Below are 9,700 nucleotides of genomic sequence, written 5' to 3'. Positions count from 1 at the left end.
ATTTATACTTGCCACTGGGTTGGTTTCAAAATGTCGCCACCAAAACAAATATTATTTATCGAATTTTAACACTTCCTACAAATAGAATGGTTCGTCCCGATCATATATGTAAGAGTGTCGAGCTAATAATCCTTTCACTCTATCTGAGGATTGCAAGATCCATGAAACTTAAGTAGTAGATTTCATTACTTTGTACTTGAAGTAATCTATTTATATATATATATATATATATATATATATATATATATATATATATAAAATTTTTGTCCATCTTTTGTTTACCTTTGTCGCGCGCCGGGGGGGGGGGGGGTCACCTTGTTTTCGAAATTTGGAATAGGGGGGTCACCCTGTTTCAAAATTTGGAATAGGGGGGGTCAGCCACTTTTTGACGTCGGCAAAAATAATCCATCCACCCCACCACCCCCCCCCCCCCCAGGCCGAAGAAACTGACCAGTCCCTAAGCACTGTGGGGGAAAAGTCAAATTTTTGATTTTCAAAAAAGGCGGGAGATGAAAACTTACATAATTACTCCACCATGAATTGAAATTGAGCCTAAACAAAATGATAAGACCTACAGAATATTATAAATCATGGCAGGTAAAAGTATCTGTACCCAGCTGCATTCTACCTGAATTTTGTAGGAATGATTAAAAAGAATTTTTCATAAAAATGGCAAATAGTGAAACTAGCATTTCTAACATTTGAACTGCAGGTTGGTTGTACAGCTGTTGTAACTTTGTCAAATCAGTTAATATGCGAAGCAAAGTGCATATTTGTTAATATTCAAGCTACTGAAGCAAGCATCTCTGAAGATGAAAGTTTATACATATCAAGAATTTACTTTTTTAATGTTGAATGTTATCAACATTTTTTTAAAATTTACAAGAGATAAAAACAAAAATTGACATACATCTAAATTCTGGGTCATGAATAGTCAATGCACTGGTCAGATCATCATGCAGATCATAGAGACTTTCTGCGATCAGTTTGGCAGAGTCAGCAGATTGAGCCAGGAGGACCACCTTCTGAAAACAACACATTGCTATGTATGAGAATGAATGGGACAGTACATTATTCGTTGACTTGATATTTCTTATGGAAATGTATGCCTCTGACAGAACAATGCATCAACTCAGTTCAGACAAACATCATATGACCTTGCCATATGGTCTTCATACTATGGACTGTACTGCTTAATTTATTACACATACAAATTGAAAGTCATTACCTAAAATCCAGTGAATAAAGAATCCTACACTTTGATTACAGTTTTTAATAAAAGTAAAAGTAATCCTACATCCCCAGGCAACATATACCTTTATTTGGACTACTGATTCCTGGCTGTCCAACAGGATTACTGCTCATTACCATTTTGTGTCAGTAATGACATTGACATTAAGCTCTCCTTCTATTGTCAATGGTAATGATGCAGAGCAGTACTTTACAATCAAATACAATGAACTCACAGAGTTTCATATACTTCCTTGTTGACTCTGATACTTTCTCTAAGTCATCGGCAATTGACTCAATGTAAACTTGATGAAATTGAAACCATTAAAACCCTTTTCCGCCAAGTCGGTGAAAATCCGCTTGAAATTCGGTGTAGCTAGAATCTGAGCAGCCACGGCCGTTATCCTCCTAAGGCGGTGGAAATCGGGCTACTTTTTGGTACCCCCTTTCCTGCCTAGTCGACGGAACTACGTGTAGCAAACCCTTGCTCACGCTAGGGGTCGTTCGAGGACAGGTTTAGGGCGAGGAACGGCGTTTGCTCTCGAAATGGGTTCACAGGGAGTCCAAGGACAGGGAAAGGTGCAGAAGCTACCCAGCCAGTCCCCTACCCCGTTGGGGGACTGGTTTTTTTTGGGGGGACGAGTAGCGTACTTGGCAGGTTAGCACGGTGACGTATCCTAGCGGAGTTTGGTCTAACTTGGCTCTGAGGCACTACATAGATTGCGGCCGAAATTGACCGTCTCGGCAACGCTAATCTATAAGGCAACCGCCTAAGACCGCCTCAGCTGGCGGTGCAATTTTTGCCAATGGTGCGAGACGAAAATCACGGACTTAGTCCTGATTGACGGGAAGTGCGGACGGATTTGACGGACTCGGCTTGATTAGTCCCTGACATGGAACTGATCCGAACGGACTTGAGCGACATTTGTGAAGGGTAACCACCGCTTTTAACCGACTTGTTACCTTCTCGAAAAGACTACCCAGTCAGATGTCGGACGTTGTCGGCTGCACTTGGCTCTAGACGTTCAAGCCGTGCAACGAAACACACCGCCTCAGCCTTGCCATTCACGAACAAGGCCTCGAAATTCGATCCCATTGTTCACTGACTTGGCGGCTGCGGTTAGGTGCGTGAACCGTTGTTCACCGACTTGTTACGCCTATGTTGTCCCTGTGAAGTTCGGCTAACGGCCGAGTCTAACGGGAGTTGGCAGACCTGTGTTTGGTTTATATCGTAGTATGACCGACTCAGGTAGAGGTACCTGTCGGTATATTCCGAGTTTTACGCACTCGGGCGTCAATGACGGGTCGTCATCACCGCTGATGACGTAGACGTGCTGGCCACGTTATTTGAAGGAGCCATGTTTGCCCAACAGATGAGGCCGAGACAGCTGTTGACAATTTTGGTATCCTTCATCTTTGACCGCCTTAGTTGGGTAAGCCGCTCGGAAGGCAACGGTTATGACCTAAACAAGCCGCTGAAGCACTGTTCGTTGCCGTACAAGAACGAGACGGCCAGTCCATTACTGCTTAATGGGCGATCAGTCGGGTTGGCTTGTCACCGACTTGGATGACAATACGCCCTGCTCGGGCGTACTTAGAAGGGACATGAGGTTAAAGATACGGGTTTCCCACCCATACTGAGCATGGGCTTGGGCCAACGTCCTTGGGTGGCAGGTGCGCATGCCACGTACCCAGCTGGACGGAATGTCAAGTTGAGATGCTAATGACATTGACTATGTTATGCTAAGTGCTCAAGGGATTTGCATTGCAAACGAGTATTATTAGCATATCAAATGGTACGGACAGGCAATTTACATGACGGGTAGGAATGTCAGCGCCGGTTGGTGGCCTGATTGCCGTAGGTTCATTATAATAACAGGTGGCTGCATATATAAACACCCCTGCGTCCAATCATGTCCAGGGCTTTGTTTCCCTGTGGCTTTAAAAGGGTGGGACCTGCTAGTCTGTCGACACTGTTCCAGACATGAGCTTGACGGACCGCAAAAGTTTTCTGAAGGCGAGCAGACGACTGAAGCTCAAAGATGCAGAGTCTCCGGGCGGTAGTGGTAGCGATCGTTGTGATGTCCCTAGTAAACTCTCTAAGAAGTCGGGCAAGAAACGCGCCCGTAAGGCGAAGCTATCTCCGGCTGAAAAACCCAGTGGTAAGCGCAGTGTTCTCCCCAGGCCATTTTAGCGTAGCGGTCCCGCTACGCTTTCGCCTCTCTCCGCTACGCTTTGATTCTCCCCGCTACGCTTTGAAATATTCCCGCCATCCTTTAGTTCACACGCTAGCGCTCTGCGTAGCTACCAGCTGTTGCATGCATTGTCTACACATTAGCACTCACAGCAACTTTCAACCTGGTGAAAGAGTGGAAGGTTGAAGTATGGTATGCGTCCGATAACTTGTCCGTAAGTGTTGAGAGGAACGTTAAAACAATAGAAGAATCGGCTGGGTGTTCACAAGTTTTCATTCTACAACAACTATTACGACCAACAAAGACCTTTAGTCGGTATACATCGAGGACAAGTATTCACAGAGTTAGGCGGTGTAGCACTAGCGGGGCCTTTGATCACATTCCCATGCTTCGATCAACGAAATGGACCGCAAAAGAAACAAAATAAGCAGTTGACTAGTGAGGTTGATTATGATTTTACAACGATGATCGTTTTTTTTTGTCCGAGTACGATCACGATCGCGATCGAGTTCACATTGCATAAATTCCATATGGCGGCGGCCATGTTGGCCGACGTGTTTATAACGTGTTGACATTGATCCTGGCGTCGCGTGTGGTTCCACTCTGACACGTTCTCTGAAAGATTTTACACCTGAAATTCGAGTGATTCTAGTCATACTTAGTTCATGTCTTGTGATCATCTTTGTGGTATTTTTAAAATCAAGAATCGAACGACGATGTTCAGTGGCAGTGGTAGTTACGCGGGGGGGGGGGTCGGCTGGTTGAAATTGATCCCCGTGATGAAACATTATTCGCGGTGTTTGTCGTTCAAAAATGATATAAAACTCAATTACATTTGAATTGTGTAAAGCTTAAACTTATGAATTTTCCTCTTTGTTGGCAATTTTTGACAATTTTATTAGCAATATATGTATTAATGAAACTCCAACCAGACGAACCATTTCTTGCTTTCAATCTGAACTTGCTGTTACTGTTTGAATCTTCTATTTTAATTGCAATTGTACTATACTGTGCAGTGTGATGATTTATTTAAGTGTAATAAAGAGTTTCCATGATGTTCAAATTGCATACTTGTGTGTTACCATTGCATTTTGTTGTGAGTGTACATGAATGCCTGGGTGCTTGTGCAAGCTTATATCCATATGCAAATATAAATTAATGATATGCAAATGATTATGCAAATTAGCCGCTACGCTTTTGCTTGATCCTGGGGAGAACACTGTAAGCGTAAACGTAAGACTGATCGTTCTACCGATGATGATGATGGTGGGTCACCGGTTGCCAGTGGTTCTCACCCGGCTGCTCCGGGAGAGACTACTTCACCTGCAGAGACATCTGCTGCTCTTGTGGGAGATACATCACCTGCACAGACTACGTCTGCTGCTGCTAGTGAGACAGTTAGTAACGAGACGGCTGATGCCATTGGTTCTCCCCCGCTGCTCCGGGAGAGACACCACCTGTTGCGTGCACCATGAGCCCTCATCCTGCGTCAGGAGAGGTTCCTGTGCCCAGTGCGAAAGAGCTTGAGTCCTCGTCATCAGCAGAGGCTGCCCAGCCCGCTCCTGCCATAGTTTCGTGTGCTGCGATGTCCCCGCCGAAAAAGATAGTGCGGAGGGTTCGTTATCAGGATAGCCCACCTGATTTTGAGCCAGATATGATCCTTGATGCCGCTACGGGCGAGTTAAGGCCCAGACGCCCAGACGACGGTGATATCACCGCTGAGTCCGACTCGGAGGTTGACGAGGATGCGGCAGAGGACGATGACTTTTATGACAGGCAGTATGTAGGTGAGGCAAGCTCTGACGACGATGATGACGTTGCTGCTGTGTTGGCGGAGGACGACACCCCTCCTGTCTGGCGTATGTCGGAACTACCGATGCTAATATATTTGAGGAGACCGATTTTGACCATGAGAGAGGACCGACTTTCACCTTGCCCAGCCACTCCCGTGAGATCGATTACTTTTTTAAGTTTATTCCAGCTACACTGATCAGATTGGCAAAGGACGAGACTTAAATACGCCAAGTTCCACCAGCGATATATCGCTAGAAAGATCGATAAATACTGGCGTAACGCTGACTACCGAGAGGTGCAGGCGTTCATTGGCGTCTTAGTCTGTATGGGTATCGACCGTAAATCATCAGTGGAGGATTATTGGTCTAGCGATCCATTTCTGAGAAACCAGGGTATTTCTACTGTGATTACCCGCAGTCGCTTTCAGCAGCTTATGCGATATTTTCATCTGGCAGACCCAGAGAACGATCCACGTCGTGATCCTGATGAGGCACGCCGCCGACGTCGGTGTCAGGAGGATCCCCTTTATAAAATCAATCCATGGATGGAGCCCATAGTTGACAGGTGCGTAAATAATTATAAGATGGGTAGAGAGATCTCCATCGACGAGGGCATGGTGCGATTCAAGGGCCGTTCTAAATTTAAGCAGAGATTACCGCATAAGCCTGACAGAGACGGTTTTAAGATATGGAGCTATGCGACTCCACCACTGCATACATCACTAACTTTGCACCGTACCTAGGTGTGAATTTCGGGATCGGACTGATGGGAGACGGCAGGAGCGAGGTGTGGTGAAAAGAATTACGATGGAGCTGGTCCAGCCATTTTGTGGATATAATCACAGCCTATTTTGTGATAGCCTGTTTAGCACGGTCGTTACTGCTAGAGAGCTGATGGAGACCGGGATCTACATGGTCGGGAGTTTTAACCGCCGTAATCGTCGCACCATGCCCCCTCAATTAATTCCGCCGGGTAAGAGGAAGCGCCTTCCTCTGTCTGTTGGGGATATGAAAGCCACGACCAGAACGGACTCTCTCTTAACATCACTGCTTATCAGGATAGTAACGCTCAGGTGCTGATCTTGAATACGGTCTATCCACCCTTGGAGTGCGTGCCAGTGGGGGAGGGAGACGAGCAGCGACAAGTGCCTCTGTCGCTGTATAATTATCGCCGGTACATGGGAGGTGTCGACCGAGCCCACCAGAAGCGCAAGTACTTTCACACTGGGCGCAAGAATCACAGATGGTGGACATATCTGGCATGTTACCTGATTGATGTTGCCCTGGTAAATGCATATATATGCTTCAAGCATGTACACCCTGATAGTAAGCTGACCCATAAGATGTTCATCTGCGTGTCGGGAAACAACTCATTGGCGGTTATTGTGGGCGATCGCAGCCCAGTGTGAGAGAGGTCGAGGCCACCGTTTCTCTTGCCTCGTACATAAATCCACAAAATCAGCCGATGCACGTTGTCAGCCGTTTGGAGGGGCGGCAGAAATGCTGTAAAGTATGCAGCAGAGAGGGTAAGACCACTGCGAGCGGACGACTGTCTGAGACGTCCAAAGGATGTAGTCTGTGCGGGGTTCATCTTCACGAGGGCGAGTGTTTTGCGGCTTTTCATCATCGCATGATGCTACGAGGTAAGAGGAGCGTTGGCGTGCAGACCTCTACTCACACAGCCCCAACGACACCCATCAGCAAGAGAACCCGACGTAAATAACGGACAGGGGACTAGCTTCGCCTCACAGTGGCTTGACTGTATTCTTAACACGGACCATGATCACATTTTGAGCACGGTTGTGCCGTTTGTTTGTGCTTTACGATCTCGCTGACTGTAAATTGAAACACGGATTATTTTGTACAATCCCCCGATTGTAATCTTTGTAACACGGACCATGCACTCGGACGTCGAGACAGACTCTGAGATTTATTATTCGGCATAATGTAAATTATTCCCGAATAAAATATATCTATGGATCGCATATTTTCGTTTGTTTTGTTTAGACGGATTATTTTGTACAATTCCCCCGATTATAATTTTTGTAACACGGATCTGCCACCCCCCTTTTTAATTTTTGAAACACGGACCATGCACTCGGACGTCGAGACAGACTCCGAGATTTATTGTTCGGCATAATGTAAATTATTCCCGAATAAAATACTATCTATGGATCGCATATTTTCGTTTCTTTTGTTTTTACCCCCACTTTCGTTTTTGGCAGATCCGTAAGGACGCTATAGTAATGGATGAACGTGCGTTGTATCACGTGGGAGGGGCACAGCCCAACGGAGGCTGTGCTCGTGCGACGTAGACGTTGTACCAACCATCTGTCGTTTGGGTTAGTGCATAGAGCAGTTGCACTGTCCAGAGCTAAGGTGGTACAAAACTGCACCTTCGTAACAACTGCACAACTAACCTGTTAGGAAACGGTAACACTAACGAGCTAAGTGTGCACTGAACTGGCCAAACTATGTACACGCCTTCCTTCAATGGCGAAGCTATGTCATTGGCACTACGTCAAAGCAGACTGCACTGTGCGACTCTTCCAAGTCGTTCAAAGTACGTGGCCAAGTGACACAACCCAGGGGGAACAGGACAGGTTTGAGGGTGCTGCCGCACCCATAGCACTAACCCCTGGGTCTTCTACAAACTCACGAGCGAGGTGATGTTTCCCCGATGTGGACGTGCGTGACAGCGAACGAGCTTTACTTCCGCAAAAGTAAGCTAGAAAAGGGCATAAAAGTGCACATCCCCCGGGGCAAACAACGCCCAAGACCTCGTTATTTTCTCGACACAACCTCATCAGCGGTTGCCCCTCTATACGGGCATGCAAAAATTTTTGAAGTCTAACATGTATATGGCGGTAATCGTACCCCGAAATGCGGTATTTTCCCGCCAAATGCCTGGCAGGAAAGCGTGCAGGAGAGCCGATCTTCTTTAGACACGGAAAAGGGGGCCGGTTTTGACCGACTTGGCAGGATAACGGACAGGGGCGCTCGGCAGGAAAAGGGTTAATCAGTCAATCAAATCAAGTCAGCTGTCATTTTTGTCATTCTGTATTTGCCTTTGGAGGCAAGATGTTTGAAAGGAAGATGTAAACAAAGATGACGTGATCTAACCTGTTTAAACTGATCCAAAGCTGGCTTTACCATTGTGAAGAATCTGTCTTTACCATGTTGTTCTGTTTTAGGGAAAAACCTTCTTTTGATAAAGACACTGAAAGACATTCAAGATTTTGATAATGGTCATGTATTTCATTTCCCTAGAGTTGAATCTGTATTTCCTATTGGATCACTGCTGTGACACACAAATGGTGTGTTATGAGACAGCATTTGTAATGTTTTGGGAATTGAAATCAGCTGCACTGATTTTCATTATTCATTTTTGTCTACGGCTATTTTTTCCTTTGGTAACATACAAATATTATGTAGATACGACAAATATGTTGTCTGAACAAGATATTTATAGTTATACTGACTATAGCGTTTATATACATAGTAATGTTATCTAAGTTTTGAACACAATCGTAAACTCAGATTTACAACTCTTATTTGGCAGGGTGTCAAGCAGGATTTCTGACTGCATCAAGAGGGCGTAATCAACAGTTCAGTGGCCAGCAGTGTATAACTGTTCTCTTTATTCTCAATCATCCGGTATTTAAAAATATGTTATTCAAGTCGGTGTTGTCATTCATTAATTGCCCAATCAAGAGTCATAAATTAAAGTATCAGTGTATCAGTGTCTACTTTGAAATATTAAAATGCATCTCATTCAGTCACTTGATATTGAATTTGGATGTGTTTTGAATATAGGCAAGAATTCAATTAAGCTGGTCAGAAGAGGGTATCTGTTGCAATTTACACTTTATTCATGGAGACATGATAATTTTCTGAAAAATGTTTTGAATTCAACAGGACATCAAATTAGAGTTACAAATACGGTGTTTTAAATCAGGTTCAAACTTACAAAATAAGGTATCCAGTCACCAAGCAGAGAAGCAACAAACCAAACAACTTGACCAAATAATCATATCTGAAAGAACAAAATTTAATACATGGAAAAATTGATAAGTTTTTCGGCATTTATCAATTTGAAAGTGTACTATATATTGAAATTTCAAATCAAGAATAAGTTATGGCTACTCAAACAGAAGATATCCTTTGAAAACTTTATGAAGTCTACATGTGATGATGGAATTGGAGAACAAGTATGTCAAGTTGATAAAAGAAACTTAATTTTTATAACATGCTTACCCTTGAGTTTCCATTGTTTATGTGAGATATTAAGGATCTTCACTACCTTCAGAATGAAAAAATGTGCTGTGCAATGAGGAATATATGTTGCTGTTAATAGGTATTCAAAATGCAGTCTGAATGTTTATTTGGTGAGAGTGCATATAAGTTGGGGTTTCAGATGAAAATATCTGAAAAAGTCATTGATAATAATGAATGAATTAACCTCATTAGATTAACAATCTT

Source organism: Ptychodera flava, chromosome 15, assembly GCF_041260155.1.
Source record: "Ptychodera flava strain L36383 chromosome 15, AS_Pfla_20210202, whole genome shotgun sequence".
Lineage (NCBI taxonomy): Eukaryota > Metazoa > Hemichordata > Enteropneusta > Ptychoderidae > Ptychodera > Ptychodera flava.
This window is presented reverse-complemented; position numbering follows the sequence as displayed.